The 19892-nt window shown below is 36.7% G+C and overlaps 1 long non-coding RNA gene across 2 annotated transcripts in view; it reads left to right on the top strand.

Moving 5' to 3' along the window:
* The first annotated feature begins 6569 nt into the window (after positions 1 to 6569).
* Positions 6570 to 19892, top strand: part of LOC131424657 (uncharacterized) — a 35494-nt gene continuing 22171 nt past the window's right edge. Inside the window, exons 1-2 of one of the 2 annotated variants that reach the window (XR_009228033.1) lie at positions 6570 to 9691; positions 9790 to 9902. This is a non-coding gene — a long non-coding RNA (uncharacterized LOC131424657). The other variant, XR_009228032.1, reaches the window with a different exon arrangement.

Consider the following 19892-nt stretch of genomic DNA (forward strand, 5'->3'; position numbering starts at 1 on the left):
GCCGGCCTGTACCGGGCGCGGGCGGCAGCTCTGTTCTGCCCCTACTCCAATTGGGGTGACGAGTGTACCACGCTGGCAGGCCACCGGGCCTGATCCGCCGGTCAGTTGCAGGTCTGCCTACCCTGCAGGCACGGGCGGCGGCTCTGCTCTGCCCCTACTCCAGTTGGGGTGACGTGTGTACCACGCTGGCAGGCCGCTGGGCCTGACCCGCCAGTCTGTCGCAGGTCTGCTTACCTTGCAGGCGCGGGCGGCGGCTCTGCCCTGCCCCTCCTACCACGCCCGTGTACCACTGGGTCGCAGGTCTGCCCACCTTGCGGGCGCGGGTGGCGGCTCCGCTCCGCCCCCTCTCCAATTCGGATCACGCGACCACCACGCCGGCGAGCCCGAGCCGCTGGGCCTGCTCCGGGCGCGGGCGGCGGCCTGGCTCCTCCCCTCTGGCTCGAAGACAAAGCGACAGAGACTGGGGTGTCTGGGACTCACCCTCCCTACCAGGAGACCAACTGTTTCTGTCGCTGCTGGTATTGATTAAGTTCTCTCCTCCGCCGCTTTCTGATGACATCAGATCTCTGCCATGTTGGTATCCTATGGGAATGGCAGCACTTCGTTCCCTTTGCCAGGTGACCAAAGCAACGGGTGAGTCCTGACCGGCCCTCACAGGCCCCTTCTCAGTCCTGTTGCCACTGCCCACGAAGGCTCGGTTGGTATTTACCTCCACAGTACTCAGCAGGACCCGGACCGAAAAGCAGTTTCCGCGGGCTTCTTAGCCCTGGGCCAGAGCAGTTCCGGGAGCCGGAACTCAGCCGCTCTGTGCTCGGTGTATGCTCCGATAAGAGCAGGCTCCAAGAAGCAGTCTCCACGGGTCATCTAGCACTGAGCCTGAGTAATGTGTCTGCAAGCCGCAGGCGAATGGCAGCCTGAAATTACCTGTTCTATGGCTGAATGAGCTGCGGTCAGTCGAAAACAGGGATGGTGACGTCAGCTCTCCAAGATGGTGGCCGCTGGCCTCCTCTGTGTTCTGACCGGTGTGGAGAACCGAATTGGACCGCTTCCTTCCCCCGTCTCGAACCCAGAATTCAACAATGAGTACGGCGCTTGCACGGCTGGCAGAAACTGCAGCGCTGTATCCCTGCGTCGCTATCTCCTCGTTTCCCAGCGCGCGCTGCAGACTCTAGCTGCGGCGCGATTTGGCGAATAAGCAGTGTTGCCCTCCGTGCGACAAATCTCTCGCGTTTGAGTCCCTGCAGCCGATCCTCGTGCGAAGGAAATCCTTCCTCCAGGTTCCGGAGCACCCCACTATTGCTGGAAATTCCTAACAAGATAGCCTTTAGCAGTCCTGATTCGTCATTCTCCCACACAGTGACGCGGCACACGGGGGCAATGCACTCCCCTCTCCGCCATCTTCAGTCCCCAATATATATATATTTTATTTTTTTTATTTTTTTTAAGGTCCAGACTATATGAAGAGTCTTAAAATAGGCTGGATGACTTTTTAGAAGTTTACTGTGGTGTGTGGTGGGAGGGGCACAGTCCTTAACACCATGGAATTAGGAGTCAAAATGAGGTTATTTCAGAGCCAAGTTTTGAATCCCCATTGTCAAATCATTTCTCAATGAAAAGAGGGTAACTTTTAACACCTTGCAGGCTGACTGTGGGAGATGACAAAGTAATTCATATGAAACACTTAGTATAGAGCGTGGAGCCTACTAAAGGATGTCTTAACAATGAGTAGTATTATACTTCTGTAGATATATCTGGAAGAAATGAGGAAAGCAGAGGCATGTCTCATCACCACCATGGTGGGGAGTAGACTTAGAGGGGGACCATGGCAATAGTCTGAAGCTGATGTGAACCTGAATGAGGGTAGTGACAGATGGAATGGCAAAGCAGGGAATGGATTCAACCAGTGCTAGAGAGGAAGAGTTGCATAATTGGGGAACAATTTAGTATGAGAAAGGGAGGAAATGATAAGAACACTGGCCGTTTGAATCTGACTGAAAGAAGGATTGTGTTCCATTAGGACAATGGATCTCAAACTTTTGCATGGTTGAGAATTTCCTGGAGAACCTGATTGTCTTGAAGCACAGGTTGCTGGAACACATCCCTCTCAGAAGTTTACAAGTGGTACTGATGCAGCTGGCTCAAGATCCCACTTTGAGAACTGCTGCAATGGAGAAATAGAAAACTTAGGAGGTGGAAGAGGTATAGTTCAAATGTAAGAAGCAATGGGCATAGCATTGGGCAGCTAATCCAGCCGAGGTGTGTGTTCCTCATGCCTTTAACACGGTGCCACATTGGCAGTTTCCATTTGAAGGTTAGCTCTTCACAGTGCCCTGCCCTTTGTAAATATCCAGTCTCAGAAAAGTGGTTAACATTTTGATTTTTAAATATCCAATTTTAAAATATTTTTAATGTATAGTACCTCATAGTAATCTTCCGTTCAGCCATCCCTAACAAATTTCAATATTGTCCAAGTTATATTCTTGAAGTAGTACTGTTTTTTGAAGAAAAAAAAGTGTGCGAAGTTTCAGCAAATCAAAGAAGGTCCTGGGTTTAACAGAAGTAAGCTGATTTCCTACTGGTAAATTAATCAGAACTTATAATATGCTAGGGTCAATGTGAGTCTCCAAGGTAATGGGAACTTCTGGGCAGCACTTTCAGAACCCACTTGACTTAGAATTCCTTTCTCCCTTGGGAAGACCAATTAACATCCATGGGTGTTCTCAGTACCATGAAAAAGGCAGTATTAGCTTTTCAATTTTTTTGACTTCGAATTTCCTTTAAACAAAGGAAATTTGTCAGTATAGAGGGATAGACTTTATGCCTAGTATTCCTACAATTAATTATGTATTTGATTACAGACTACCAAGTAAAAATAATAATGGTTTGTCAATGACTAAGTAAATTATGATAAATGGTCAGTATATATGATCAACTCTATAAGACTAGCTGGTGTATTTATGCCAAGAAGGCTAAGGACTCTGTAATTATGGCTATTTTGGTTTTAGTTCTGCTGAGATTAGAGATGATATTTTGGATGTTTTTGAGATTATCCTAGTAGTTTGGTTTTGGGTTTTGTTGGGTTTTTGGTGCTGAGGATTAAACTCAGAGCCCCATGCGTATCAGGTAAGCACTCTACCACCGAGTATATCACCAGCTCATTTTAAAAACAGTTCCCCTTGCCTGGATCAAGACCCTGGAAGATTTGGACATGATATATAATGTACTCATCTTTTGAATGTGGAAAACAGAGGTAAATGCCATAAGATGTCATGAGAGCAGGACATATCCTGTCCAATCTCCTGAATCTTAAAAAGGTAACATATTCTTTAGTGATATAAAACTCTCAATGTAATAAGGCAGAAAAGCAAATTTTATTTTTTATAATATTTTAAATCAATGGTTGAAGTAACAACACTTTCTTAACCACTGATTCCATCACATAATGACTATGTCAGTTTTCTTTGTTAAATATAACCAGTCCTCAGTACTTTTCTCCTAAAAATTTTTAATTTGTATTAGTAAAAATGTAAAAGCATATGAAACCAGAATTTCAGTGACTTCAATGACTAGAATGGTACTATATTTTCAAAAAGAGCCAATTAAATTTTTTAAAAAATCATTAGAAGAGGGCTGGGGTTATAGCTTGGTGGTAGAGCGCTTGCCTGACACATGTGAGTCACTGAGTTCAATCCTCAGCACCATATGAAAATAAATAAATAAAATAAAAGTATATAAAAAAATCATTAGAAGAGATAATATAGGTCATGTGAGAAGGAAACAAATTGAAAAATCCTGAGATTAAGAAAGTGTGTTTTTAAATGAACATAATTTCGGGGTGGGAATGAAGATCAGTCGTACAGCACTTGGCTACTTGTGAGAGGCCCTGGGTTATATCTCCAAAAAAGAAGAAAGAAAGGGAGGGAGGGAGGGAGGAAGGAAGGAAGGATGAGAATGATTTATTTGAGTATCAAATGAAAATAAATATTAAAGATTTTAAAAAGAGAGAAAAGCAAAAGCCTGGTGAGGCAGGAAGGCATGGAAAGACCAGCCTTAGACAAGAAGAGGACTCTCTCTCCACAAAGCCTGGAAGAAAACTGAGGATTAATGTGAATGGGGGGACAGAAAGTTGGAGCCGGCTGTTTTTCTTCGTTGTTGGCATCATAGTAGCAGTAACTGTTGTAGCTATTCCTAAATTAATGAATCAGTTAGACTAACTGAAGTAAATACGTGGTAGTGATGCAGATGAGCATCTGTAGCTGGATGGCTCTCATCTTAAGCATAATGAATTTTTGCACATTTGGAAAAATAATGGTCTTTGCCAGTTAGGAAAAAGAACATGGCTGACTAATATCAAGAATGTAAGAGGAAATATGATTACCAATCTTGCTGAAAATGAGGACAATTATTTAATGCAAAGTGACAGTGAGGAATATTGTAGACAACTTTGTGCTAACAAGTGGAGGGAGCCAGGAGCCAGGAGGATGTCACCTCTAGTCAAAGGACATGGGAATTCAGTTACCTAATTCTTAATGCTTCAGGAAACCAGAGGAAGGGGACAGTAAGTAGCCTTGTGCCTCGATGTACAGAATCCCTAGTATTTCTATTTCAAAGAAATACTGCAATCACCTATTTAAGGCCTCATTTAAGACAGAGGAAACTGGAAGTTTAGGAACGGTAAACCTTAATTAGAGGGGAAAACAAGGTGGAAAAATAGAGATTTCATTCTAAATGACCATGCAGGAAAAATGGATAAGGAAAAGCACCAGCTAGAAGTCTGAGAAATGGAAAAATCTCATCTTTGAAGGGTAGGAAGGTGGGGCGGGGTAAAAAAAAAGGACAGTGAGATAAACTCCAAACAGCACATGGAGAAATAATGAACTGAAGGAAATACTGAGAAATGTCCCCTGAATACAGCTCAGAGAAATCAAAATATGAAAAAGCCATATTGTACATTCAGTATTTCTACGTACTTTTATCCCTAAATGACACTAAGCATACGGAATAAAATATTTGTATTTTATTTTTTTGAAAGCAGGGCTAAACTAGAAACAAAGGAATTTAGAGAAATCAAAACTGAAAGGAGAGTAAGAATCCTCAGCTAAGTAAGCAGTAAACCTGGCTTTCACCCTAGAGACACCTGCCAAAGCTAGATAATCTTGAGCACGCCCTTGGCTGGTTATGTGCTATGTGTGTCTCAGGGCTACAAATGGTGGACAGTCTACTGAGATTCCTTACCCGAGGCTAAAACTTCACACAACTACATTAGTTTAAAGGTGATGAGAAACCATTTTCACTGAAGTTTAGAAAAAGCCTGGATTTCTGGCAGTAGGGAGAAATTTCCCTCTGAAAGTTTGATACCTGTGAACATAAATGACCAATAAACCTAAGAAAAGATGTTGGCAATCAGGAAATACAAAGTAAAGCATAAGCAAGTTAGACTGTAAACAAAGAAGGGCAGGGAGTTTTAAGCTTCCAAATGTAAGTTGAGGTCAGTGAGAATGAGAATGAGGAGAAATTGGAGCTCCGCTACATGGCTAGCTGAAGTATAAATTGGTACAAGACTTTGAAAAGTAATCTGACAACTATTATCAAGGAAAATTAAAGATGTGCATACATTTCAACCCTGTAATTCTATTTCTGGGTCTCTACTCTGGAGAAGTCTGGCTTATGTGCCCAAGATGGTTTATATAAGAATGTTTATTTTATAGAGTGCTTATAATTGCATAAGCAATTGGAAACAATCCAAAGGTTTATAAGAGCAGAACATAAATATATTGTTCTATGATCATAAAATGGAATACTTTTAAGCAATGCTAAAGCTACATTATTGATATAGGTAAATCTCAAAATCATATAGCAGTAAAGCAATCTGCAAATCTGTGAACAGTTTACCATTTACAAAAAAATGTGAATATAAAAAACAATGCTATATATCATGTGTGACTAAGTATATAGTAGTAATATTTAAAAAGTCATGAGTATAATAAACACCAAATTCAGAGTAATGATATTTTCTGGGGAGGGAAGAAGAGAGAAGATTAGGATTCAGGAGAGAACAACCAAGCCACCTCATTGTTTTTTAAAATTACATTGTAATATTGTATTTCTCAAGAAATCAGAAGCAAATATAGCAAAGTATTAAGATTTGCTAGAGGTGATTTGCTATTTGTTATTTCAGTTTCAGAAAAGTTCATTGTACTATTGTCTATACCTTTTCTGTATACTTGAAATATCTCATAATATTTAAAAACAGGGAGTGGGAGTAAGAGAAAAATTCTGTCTTTAATTTAAAAAAAAAGAACACAAGACAGCTTGGGTTCTCATTGAGATAAAATTTTGTGTGCACAAAATTTATCATGAATCAACACCTGTGGAGGAAAGGGGATGGAAAAGTAGGATTGGACAGGGAAGAATATCAAATACTCTCCAGGCTAGCAAAGCATTACCATGCCTACAGGAAACCCTGGGGCTACCTGAGACTAATCTTCTATTCTTACCTCAGTTAGTGCTGGAGGAAGGATATTCCCTTGGGGAAAGGGGATTCTTTGCATTCCTGAAGGAGCCAACTGCCTCAGGCCAAGTATTGGCAACTGGGGCAGCAAGTCCTTGGAGCTCCTTGGGTGGGTCTGTCATGAAAGTGAAGTTTTGTTTTCTTTTTTCCCTTCACTCTCAAATAATATTTATCATTATATTAACCTGAGAGATATGTCGTAAATACAAAGGAGAGTTTCATAGCACATATGAGTAGATTATAATCCTATAGCATATTAATAGCCTTGACACTTCTTTGTAAGAATGTGGTCTGAAGAAAATGTCATATACTAAATCATTAGCAAGCAATTTTAACATTAATTTCCTTGCTTTTCTCAGAAGAGAACAAATATAAGATACCCCTATAATTTAGATGCCCCGTTTTAGATACTGATTTCAGAATTAGCTGTCACAGTCTATGTTTAGAGGGTAAAATATAAAAATTTAAAATTTATAGATGATATCTCTGCATAATCATCTTAATGAGTGTTATTTTGGAAATCGTTAAATGTGTTTTTATGTGACTATGTAATGCTGTCTTCCTCATCAGTCAAAGAAACCAGTAGAGACAGAATTGTCAAATATTTATATCCTACTCATTCATCTTGGTGCCAATCACACATGGGTGTTCAGCTTATATTCTGTAGGGACAGCAGTCATCATTTTACATCAAAGCCCACAAATATAATGTGAAGTTTAACGTAAATATTCACAGGTTTAGGTAGTATTTCCATGCCTAAGAGCTTCCTGATAGTCTGCTTTTGGCACTTCAGTGAAGTCCTACTTGTGACAAGTGTGGACATACAGTAAGTAAGGACATAGTGATATTCATTTTGAAGGGCTCTATGAGGGATACATTGTGAACTTTACTCAGTTGATAAGAATGTCAAAGGAATTGCTCATTTTAAATAGAAAATGCAGCATGAGTACAGAGGCTTGCCTAGCAACTCATTAGGTGTAAACAGTTTCTATAGGTGTCATTCAAGGTTCCTATTTGCAAGAAATAGAGGTGGACATGGCTAATTAAGGATAAAAGGGGAAAAAAGGAAAAAAAAAAGTGGTTATTAGTAAATTCCAACACTTCTATTGGAGAACAAGGCTTGAGATTTAACTTCCAGGAACAGTAACCAAATCTGTGCCACAAATTTGGTCAGATAAGGAAAGAACTGATAACTTCCACTACCTTTGGAAGTGATTTCTGTGTAAGGAACTTGACCTTGAGATCTAATATAGGGAATGCTGCAAGAGGCAGAACAGAGAAAAGGAGCTTCCTGTTTTCTGGAATCAGTCTCTGAGCTGACATCTGAGTCACAGTCTGGCATGAGTGTATCTTCTAGACAGAGCCAAAGTTACTTATCTCTGCTTCAGAGGAAAAGGATTATGGGAAACTGTGTCCCACCTCTGCCTTCAAGCAGAAATTCTCCCAACCATTTCCTTAAATGGTTGTTGAAAAGATTAGCATAAGCAGCCACAAACATGATTTTATAACATCTACTACAATTGAATTGTTTTTTTCCTATGTTCTTATTTGAAATATACCTTCATCCTACCCTGGTATGGTAACTTCTGGCTATCCCAAAATGATGTAACATGCCCACCCTCAGTCCTAGAATACAGAGTAACCAGGGTACAAAGATAATGTGATAGCTTAAGGAGGATTTACACACAGTCCTTCTTGGCCCAGTATGATACAAGCAGCCACTCTTGTGGGAAAAGATGTACATAATAAGTAATTGAATAAAATAAATGAAAGAATGGAAATGTATCACAAAAACTATGCTATTTAAGAGCAAAGAAATTATTTCAGGTAAGCATGATACTACTAGGTTACTGACTATTGTACAGTTTATAGCCATATGTTCTTTTGTTGTTTAGCATTTATTAACAGCCAGCAGTCTAGGTATTGTTAGGCAGAGGCAGGCATTGTCCCACTTATCTATTATGATCATATTATATAGCAGTATTGAGCTAAATACTACTCATCTATATCCTTTCTAAAATGCCTCCACTATTGGGTTCATTAGAAAAGGATTTTCAATAGCAGATAAGGAGTTCAGGGACTGTTTATTAAAACTCATTCTAAGAATAGCTTGTGGAATTTACAAAGCCAATGCTATCAAGTAATTGCACATGTGCCTAATACCACAAAGAGTCAATAAAGTCAATTAAATTTTTATGCAAACATTCATATCTAGTCATAAATAATATTTTAGGTAGTTTTATTTCTGATTGGTTTTTAGGTTTATTTGAGTGTTCACCTACCTGGTATTTTGCTCTAGCAATCATTGTCAAATTTGAACCACTTAACAATTTGTTTTGAATAGCTTGTAAAGCATTAATTGGCACAGGGGTTCTTGAGGTATTCTTCAAGATGCTATTTGTGGCTTAAAGCCTTTGAAATATATTTGATTTGATCTTTGGGTGTTTTATAGCATAACATGCTTTCTATTTATTAAAATCCCATCGAACTAACAATAAGAAAAGGACAAAGTTAAAACACTTTCTCTTATAATAGAACTCGTTCACCTTCATGATGTAGCATAGATTGAAGAATATAATTTCTTTTGACAAATTTTCTAGCTTCTTAGTACAATTTTGAATTCTACGTTATAGCCCAGTCTTTTTCACTTTTCTGTCTCACCTCTCTCCTTTCACACAATGGCACATGAATGCATTTGTGAAAGTAGCAAAATTCTCTTGGTTATGTCGTAGATAAATATAGCAAGATTTTTTCTGTGGGATTGAAAGGATATTTTTCCTTAGTTAAATGGCTTTGTATCAAACATGGTAAAGTGATTCTCTTCCTGGAGATTTACATTTTTTTTTTAATGCTGTGCTGACATACAGTACAGTATAAGGGATATAAAAATTAGCCATTGAAGATGAAGAGCTTTTATTGGTTGGTGTGCCTCTGATGTAAACACTTCAAGTAAGGTCTCTGCAAACATTAAATTTAATATGGCACTGCAGCAGAAAATATTGTTTTAAAGATCTGATTAGAACCACAAACAAAAAAGGCAAATAAAAATATACGTTTCCAACATCAAATAAAAGCTGCAACTCTATTGCCTTTAAATTTAAAATAACCACAAATCATTAGATTATTTAAACCATCCAAAGCTTGCACTTCAAAGAGCCACACTACAGCTTTATGTTATGGGTACGTTCCTGTGTTTCCTGTGACATACGCCAATTCATGTATCTGCCTGAGCAGCCAACCTCATCACCTTATATGCCTTTTATTTCCTTGACTCACAGGAGCTTCAGTTTCAACGACTCACCCGAGAACTGGAAGTGGAAAGGCAGATTGTTGCCAGTCAACTAGAAAGATGTAGGCTTGGAGCAGAATCACCGAGCATCGCCAGCACCAGGTACAGGGCCAAGGGCTCTATCTTTGTGTATTCTCAAGTGACATGTCTTACTAAGTTGCCCTGCATGCAGTAGATGATTCTGTTAGCGATGTCCCGGTTAACTTGCCTTCCTAAATTTGACACAAAAGTTGTCAATACATTTTAATTTTGAGAATCCTCTTGTAATATTGATTACCCTTCAGCCCCATGCTTAAAGTGCTATGTATAGCATTGGTAAGCTTCTGTAGCAAAAGAAACTATGCTTCCTTCAGAAATTTGATTTCTCCTCTATAACTACAGTTGATGGGTGTTACTTGGTTAATTGCTAGCTATATGGTAAGCTAATTGACTGGTATTTTGAAAACCTGGTATGGATTTTTTTAAACTGAGAAATATTTCTAAAAATTAAGATTTAGTCAACTTTTAAAAATGCCTTTAAATTGAGTTTTTCTGGAACTCTGTAAAATTACTATATGAAATGATTCTGTATATTCAGATATACTAAATACAAAATAAATATATACTTGAACATTTAATCATGATTATTATTTTTGTATAAATGACCTCTTCTGCTATCTAAGAACATCATTATTATAAAAATAAATACCATATACTCCAAATGGGTTAAATCGCTGCTTATCTATAGATTTCTTTCTTAGTTACATATTCCTAGAAAGCCTACTATGAAATACTTCATTACTTGTGTTTTTGAGCTTGGTATGTTTATACTTAGGTGGGTATGCCTATAATAACTTGTCTCTCAGTTATTTTTAGTCACATAATGGTTCTACTTCTCAGCATCTCCTGTTAGTCATAGACAATTCTCTTTTTGCTGAATAGAATGTGGTCTATAGTTTCACTTTTCCAGTGATTGTTGGTATGAATTTTAGACATAAGGCTGATAAATTATATTCACATGAATTTTTCATCTCAGAGCGTACAAGTAAAGTCAATAAAAACCTTTAGAAATAAATATAAAATTATGATCTTTTTTTAAAATTCAGGTATGTTTTTATAGTAAAAAAATCATAAGCAAGGTGTAAAATTTCAAATTATAGATTTCTAATTCTACCTTTATAATATCCAGTTAAATAATTTATCAAGGAAGTAAAAATTGTCAAAACAAATTAGTTTTGACTCTATTCAATATTTTTAAAAAGTTATCTATATATTGAGCACCCAAAAGGGAAATTCACAAACTCAATAATATTCCCCAAAAATATAGACCAATTTTGTTTAGAAAAATAGAATTTTATATTCATGGAAAAAATAAATAACATTTGAAGAATGCAGTATGGCTCGGTAAACAAACAGAGTTTCTCTTGCTATACCAATTTAAAAAAAAATACTTAAGGAAATGGCAAAAGAGAAGGGAACTCTCTAAATACTAAAAGTAGAAAGGGAACCGAAAACCAGAACCAGAAGTATTTGAGCCACCTTTGCAGGAAGCCTGAGAACACTGCTTATACCTCCAAATGAGTCCTCAAATTGGTTTTAACATCCATACAGGGCCCAAGGAGTAAGGTTTAAGGTGTGTTCAGGATGGCCCCTTTGAATTTAAGATTGCTGCATTTAGCCAGGACCTTTAAAGGACCACACTCTTGGCAAACCCAAACTCATACAATATGTGGATTTGGGGTCCAGTTATAACTGTCCCCATCTGAGAAACTAACACCACTAAAGTTGAGCTCACAATCAGATGTTATAAAACACAAATCAATAAAACCCTAGGCTGACATCAGCACTATGACAGAATTGGACTTCCCAATATATCTTCTCTGACAGAAGCATTCATTTGAATAACTATCCACACATGAAAATAACTGCATAAAAGTTAAGGAATCCAGGTGAGGGATTACAGCCCTTGAGTATGCACAGAAGTAAGAAAAGATGAAGAGGGTAGGAAGGACAATTTTGCACTGTGCTTTGTTCATTACATACTTTTGGACTAATTCTAATCTTGTAAAAGATTGTATTAAAATACTTCTCTTCAAAAAAAAAAGATATATATATATCTTGGCAAAGAGTAAGAATCCATAGAAGAGAGAGTGTGATTTCAAACTCCAAAACCTAGACACTGGTATAGAAATTCTGAAAGATGTGTAGAATAAGATATATACAAAGAATGTTCAATGCAGCTTTATTTCCTAAAGTAAAAATATCACAAAGAACATTATTGTCCATCAGGATGAAAATGGGAAACAAACTGTGGATAAGTAAACTCTACAACAATTAAAATGAAATAACTGGATTTGTACGTAGCACCATGGGGATGTTTTTAAAACAAACTTCTGATTGAAAATTGCAAGTTGCAGAAGAGGAGAAATAGGAGAATATCATCTGAACATTTTTAAAACAGTTTTATAATTATTCAACAATACTTGGAATCATTTATAAGTGAATTCATGTGGAATAAAACCACTAAAAACATTTTGGATTGATACCAATTTAAGAGAGTAGTGATGTCTGTAGGAAGGGGGAAGATATCAGGAATTAGGCTTTGGCTCAAGCTGTAAAGTTTTATTTAACAGAGCCATCTGGAGCAAAAATGAAAAAAAAAAAAAAGATGTTAACATCTGTTAAATGGGGGGGTGAGGGGTATAGATTATAGATGCCTGGCTATTAGATTATCTCCTGTGCTTTTCTTTAAGCTTTAAAATAAGTTAATGGTTATATAGTTCAATTAACTAATTCCATAGATTGATAAAAATTTATAAAATACATGTTGTGGGCAATAGTTACTGTCATTGGTATTGTGTGCTTTGTATCTGGTTCCTAGTGCCTATTGTCATATCTGGGATGTTGCTGAGACTTACTTAGTCAGTGAATTTTGGACAAATTAATGGGTCCTGTAGAAATGAGAACAGGGTTACAAGACAGGTTGTTCTGGAGCATGAAGAAGCTCAGTCATGTTTAGGATATGTACTGAAAGGACCTAGTAGCTTATGAGGTTGGAAAGGTAAAGCTGTACTATTTGATTATGGAGATCTTCATCGGGTCTTTAAAGGATATCTACAGAAAGTTGTTAGTAGTGATTGTCGATTTATTTGAAGGAAGTTTTTCTTTCTTGACTGTGCTGTGTGCAAAACATAATGAAGAGAGGCCAGACAGCCAAATAGGAACCTATTATGGAATCTTAAGAGTTATGAGTAGTTTTTCTCTTTTAGAGAACTCTAGTTGTAAAGGTAATTGAACCATGAGTTACCCTACTCCCATGTCATGTGATTCCCATGTGTTCTTATATCCCAGCTAAATGCCAACACTTCCTAATAGCCTTGCCCCAAGTTCCCCTAGGAAAATCATCTCTTTCATCTGAATGCCTGTGTCTCTATGCCATAGCTCATCTATGAGATGGTGAGAGCCACCCCACCCCCACAATCCTGGCACAGTGCCTAGAGCTTAGTGGGCATTCAGCCAAAAGATTAGTGGATGGATGGTGAGCCGAAATGAAGTCCAGAGGTTTTGAGCTCATCAGAGGATGCTTTTCCTTTAGGTTGTCCCCTTGGTGTCTTTAAATTTCTACCTACCCTTTCTCATATCTGCCCTTTTCATACCTTTCAGGGTGCTTTCCAGAGGACCTTTAGAAGACTACTGACATAGTTATTCTGCTCTGTGATCACCAGGTCTATACGCTGGCAAGGAGCCCATAAGAAAATAGTGTGGTAGTAGAGGGAGCAAAGGCATTTTACTGTGTCACTTGAGACACACCCCTTTGGGTCTTCCAGCTCCACTAACTGTTCTCTTGGAACCAGAACCAAGAATGTAAATAGAAATTATCTCTCACACTCAGACCCTCTTTCCATCAGCTATTTCTGTTTTGCCCAAAATACAAATGAAATTGCTGCTTATGTCCATGAAGCTTACTATTGGACATTATCCATTTTTTTTATTTTTTTAATTGTTTCAATCAGTTATACATGATAGTAGAATGCACTTTGATACATCCTATATAATGGAGCATAATTTCTCATTCTTCTGGTTATACATGATATAGGATCCCATTGGTGGGCTAAGGCATTTGTTCTGAACATACTAAATATACTGTGGTTATATATATATATTCCACCTCACTTGTATATTGGGAATACCTTTTAAAATGTAAAAAATAAAAATAAAATGCAGAAATTAAGGGAAAAAGAAGATAAAGTTAAAAAAAAATAAGATGCATCAAGGTTAAAATAGTACCAAAAGAATGTATATTGTAACATGCCATGCATTTGTTTACGTAGGTAGTCACTTTTTTCCTGAGTATCCTAGTAGCCATGCTAGAGAGAGAAAGTGCTAATGAACTCTACAATTTAACTGTCTCTGAGTTGTTCAGGAGGTTCTCTCATTCCTGGGACCAAGACTTGAATTGTTTTCCCAGTGTGTCCCCATTAAGAAATCACTGTTTGATGAAGTAAACAGTGTCCTAGGTGGTCTCTTTCCAATAAATTACAAAAATAGGTCCAGAGGGCTTTTTCTCATTGCTAAATAGAATATAAAGGTATGGAATACCACCTTAGCTTAAAGTAATTCTCCAGTAGGCCAATCTGAAATCTATCTTAGCTCAGGATGATGCTCAGCATATGTAGATGAATGGATCAATTTCAGGTCTGCTAAGCAGGCAGACTACCATGATAGTTCCTATCTGCAGAGCCCTTGAGAGTCCTGGATTGTATTGTGCACTGAGATGTGAGGTGTCCTATATTGCAGGTCACTGTGCAGGTATATGGTATATGCACTATAGCAACACAAATAACTTCAGCTTAGGCTCCTTAAAGGAAAATATGCCCTTTAAACCTTATGTTTCCCATGGACTAGGCAGCAGTCTTCAAATTCAATGTTTGATGCACATGGGATTTTTTCTTTTTCACCATGCAATATCATCATTTGGATATTGTTCTCACACTAATTGGGTTTAGATTTAAGTGGGTGGAATAACAGTAAAAGGACCCAGTAACACAATGAAAGACCACCTGGACCCTGTGCCCCTCTTCTCACCCTGTAACTTCCTTTGCCCTTCTCTGGTCCCAAGGTCAAAGAAGGGCATGGGGTAGCCAAGACCATATTCTTAATCTGTACTTATTGACTTTGGAATTAAATAATGATCATCTTAATTTTTAAAGTGCAAGAAAATAGAGATTCTACCACCCAGAGATAACTACTATAGTTTTAAGTTAGCTATACTAAAGTTAGAATAAAATTCACCCCTTTATAGCATAGTTTTATGATTTTTTTTGACTAACACTTTTGGTGTACAGTTATAACTACCACTACTAGCATAGAGAACATTTTTATGAACCGCCAAAACTGAGACAACCACTTTTAACAATTTACTACATGCCTTTCTCTTTAAATTTTTCTTTAAGGTAAATCCCCTTGTAATTTTTTATCTTGTTGCTGAAGTTCCTCTTTGACATCCCAAGCCTAGTACTTAAACAAGGAATTCCCAAGGCAGTAAATAGCCTTGGGCCTAATTGGATGCTAATTTGGCAGCATTTGGAGATTACTACAGCCTTCCAAGGGTAAGAGCAATATAGGTAGAAAACTTGACTAGGAGAACATTACAAGATGAATTCAGCCTTCAAGTATATGAAGTACAGTCTGTGTTCATATTTCCTACAAGCAGAGAAAATATCCTAGCTGTTCATCTTGTTGGGGTAACGAAGATGTGAAAGGACAGGAAAATATATTTAAAATTCAAAATTCAGAACATGAAAATATCATCTTAGAATTGCAGAAGCTATCTCCAGAATTTAAAAACTATGCTTAGTGAGAGACATGGAATCCTACCATTGTCCAGAATTTCATCTTAGCTTCTGTTCATTTTTAAGTTACTTCTAGATAACTTAGATGATGAAAGAGAGTATATTTCTTTGAAGGCCATAAATTTGATCCAAATATTTTCTCATGCAAATCAGAGCTTGTTCATGTATATTAAGATGAAGCACTAAATTTTTGTTACAATTAAAGTTTTTAAAAAGGATATTTAAAAAGTGAATCCTTTAATAATTATATATCATAGTAATGGCAACTTTTGGAAATAAAGCAGTTTTAATTTTTTGTTTTGGCTATTTGTACATGATTATAAATTCAATTATCTTATTTGGAAGCAGATGGTCTCTTTACATTGTTCTTTGATGTTTGCTTGGTATTTGAAAGCTACTGTGGACACAGAGAAATCCTGCCCATATCAATTGAATGAGGGAAGAAATGGGGAGCAATGTTGAAATTACCTCATCCTCTCCCTAAGATTATCTCTTTTCAGTTAGCTTGAAGCTCTGCTAAAATGGAATTCTTTATGGTTTTAGAAAAGGTCATACAATCTTGAAAAATAGTCTTATTATCAGCACTTAAGAACTTTTTTCCCCCAATAAAAAGATTCAATTCCCCACAGCCATTTCAGGTTTCTTTTTTTATTTTTTATGTTGTTTTTTTTTTATTTTGTCTTGTTTTTTTTTTTTTTTTTTTACACTTTATCAGGTTTTAGTACTGACAGTGGTAAAAAGTTTTTTTCATGGTTCAAATCTTTTCTTCAGTGAATATTTTTAAGTCACTGTGAAATAAATCTCAAATAATGCATTCTTTAAAATGGGTCTTTGAAAAGATTGAATTTTTTTATCCCTTAACAGTTTTTACTTGTTTAATTTACCACTTTAGGAAAATGTCTGATAAAGTTCTGTCCCTTTGACTTCTAGTGCTCCACTAGCCAAAACCTGATGGGTTTTTTTTTTTTCATTATTAAATAAGTTTTATCGATTTATTTCACATTCATTAAAATTCATACTTCTGAAGTAGACAGTTCAGTGTTATTTAATATATTTATGTGGAGTTGTAAAAAATTACCACTATCTAATTTTAGAACATTTTTATCACCCCAAAAAGAAACTGTCTTACACAGTAGCTTTCCTTCCCTTTCAGGGCCTCAGAACCACTGACTTACTTTCTATGTGGATATGCCTGTTCTGAACATTTTATATACATGGTATTTGACAATATGTGGTTTTTTGGGTCACTTCTTGTACTTAGCAGAATATTTTCAAGGTTCATGCATGTTGTAGCTTGCCTTTTTATTTCAAAATAATATTTCATTGTGTGGATGCAACATTTTGTTTATCATTCATCTTTAATTATTGTAAAGACTTTGCTGTTTCTTAGGCTTTGATCTGGTTTGGTTTGGCTTGGTTTAGTTCCCCCGCACTCTGTGGTGCTGGGATTGAACGCCAACCAGCCCATGCCAACTGTCATCCCACTTTTTCTGTTGTTGGTTGTTTTTTTTTTAGACAGAGTCTTGCTGAGTTGCCTTGGCTGGCATAGAACTGGAGATCCTCCTGCCTCAGCCTTCAGGGTCATGGGAATCACAAGCATGCATCACCTGTCTTAGATTTTAAGAGGGCTCCAAGCATTCCTAGACTGGGGTGTATGGAGAACATAAGGGAGATTCCCTTCAGCCTGCCTACCCATCATCCTTCTGTCTCACATGAGTTTGCCTTCTTTCCTTTCTCCTTAGCTTTCTTTTTTACTAAGTCCTTGTTTATTGCTAAACTATTTGTCAGTGTTGATTTATTTTTATTTTTAAGTGCATGGTAAGTATTTGGGAGTCCTATGATGTTCATTGCAATAAATTTCCTTTTGTAGTGTGAAATTTGGTCACTACTGATTTTCTTTTTTTTTAATAGAGAGGGAGAGAGAATTTTTTAATATTTATTTTTTTAGTTTTCAGTGGACACAACATCTTTATTTTATTTTTATGTGGCGCTGAGGATCGAACCTAGCGCCTCGCACATGCCAGGTGAACGCGCTACTGCTTGAGCCACATCCCCAGCCCCATTACTAACTTTTTTAATGGTCAAACAAAAGATCCCTGACTTCATCTCCAATTCAGACTAATTGCAAAATAAATTAATACTTCAGTAAAATTATCAGAAACACTCCTTGAGTTCTCCACAGTGAATATTTATTAAGTGGTTTTTCTTCTGAGCAAATTAAGTAACATTGAATTTTATGGTGCAACTCCTATCGTAAACACAGTGAAGAGTTTTACATCTGAAATACAGAAAACTAGACCATAGATGACATGCAGCTTTGCATAACTTATTTATCTGGATCATTTGCTTAGCACAATTTTTCCAGAAGCCTGTATTAGTATTAGTAATAGTATTAGTACTAGTATTAGTATTAGTATTAGTGTTACTGGTAATGGGAATTACACCCAAGGATGCTCTACCGCTGAGCTGTTTCCCCAGTCCTTTTTATTTTTCATTTTGAGATAGGATTTTGCTACCTTGCTGAGGCTGGACTCAAACTTATGATCCTCCTTTCTTACCCTTGTGAGTCACTAATAGGCATGCACCACCACATCTGGTTTTCAGAAGGCATGGTCACCAGCCAGTTTCATCTGGGAAATATATTTCCACGTGGAAATTATTCCTACACATTTGATTAAACTTGAATAATCAAGACTTAGGGTAGGACATGTGAGCCCAGAATAATTCAGGCAGTACTCCTTTAGACTAACATTTTAAAACTAAGAATGTGATCATGTAGAAGTTGGATGAATGTTAAACCAAATAATTTTTATGAATAATAGAATCTTTTGGAGACTAGAACATTATAACAAAGCATTTTAATCATAGTGAATAAATATTCCAAAATGAATTAGCTATCTCTTAGAGCATTTTAAAATGTTAAATAGGTGATTTGATTGGGAGGAAAAAAAAAAAGGTCAACTTTATAGTTAGCATCAAAGTTTCAGTTTATTATAAAACTGTTATAGTATGTTTGGTTGAATATGGAGGCAAACCATTTGTATTAACTATTCTAATTAATGAAGAGGAAAATACTTGTTAAAATTTAGAGGCCCATGCATCTAAAATATATATGGCATGCCATTATTTAATTATATTTTAAAGAACCATTTTAATTAGAATAACATTATTCCATTTTCTCCTATTTTTCATAGTTCACATCCTATAATTACTATTCTTAAATTATTTAACAGTAATAAATGATTGAATTAAAACAAGAATTATATTACTACCCTCCACTCTTAATCATTAGATTTTTTAAGGTATGTATATATTATCATTAAAATATATTAAGAACTTTACTAAAGTAGGGCATTCAAGATATTTCAATATATTTTTTGATAAAATTTACCTTTACTGCTTTATAAAATTACTAATTATTTTTAACATATCAAAACAGCAATGATACCAGGCACAATGGTGCACGCCTGTAATCCCAGCAGCTCCGGAGGCTAAGACAGGAGGATCGCAAGTTCAAAGCCAGCCTCAGCAAAATCTAAGTGTTAAGCCCCTCAGGGAGACCCTGTCTCTAAATAAAATACAAAATAGGGCTCAGTGGTTGAATGCCCCTGAGTGAATGGCAAGGATGCTTTTAAATCCTGTATTTTTTTAAAGTAGTCACAGCCTAGAATTAAAGCTATAAAGATTCATTATTTGGCTTCTTTTTTGCAAAACAAATATTGTATGTAAAATTCAGATCTTCTTTGCACCAGTCTTCTTTTTCAGGGTGTAGTGTTAAATATATGTATTGTTGATAAATATGCATATATTTATATGTATATGTATTTCATACATCCATGACTAATATTTTGTGTTGCTTTGTAAGCACACAAGTGGAATAGTCTATGAATCATTGTGCACCTTGAGTTTTTTATGTTTCTATCCATTATTGATACATATGTAGATCTAGTTTATTTTTAAACTGCTATAACACCTGTGTCATCCACTATTAAACTATTTAGCTATTCCAAATTAAAATTTTACAGTATTATGAGAGATGATGATAATAAACATTACTTTTTTTTTTTTAGAGAGAGAGAATTTTTTAATATTTATTTTTAGTTTTCAGCAGACACAACAGCATCTTTGTTTGTATGTGGTGCTGAGGATCGAACCTGGGCCGCGTGCATGCCAGGCGATCGCACTACCGCTTGATCCACATCCTCAGCCCCATAAACATTACTTATATGTAATGATCAAACCAGAGTGATTGACACACATC

This window comes from Marmota monax, unplaced genomic scaffold, assembly GCF_021218885.2.
Source record: "Marmota monax isolate L192 unplaced genomic scaffold, Marmota_monax_Labrador192_F-V1.1 WCK01_AAM20220418_F8-fsc01683, whole genome shotgun sequence".
Taxonomy (NCBI): domain Eukaryota; kingdom Metazoa; phylum Chordata; class Mammalia; order Rodentia; family Sciuridae; genus Marmota; species Marmota monax.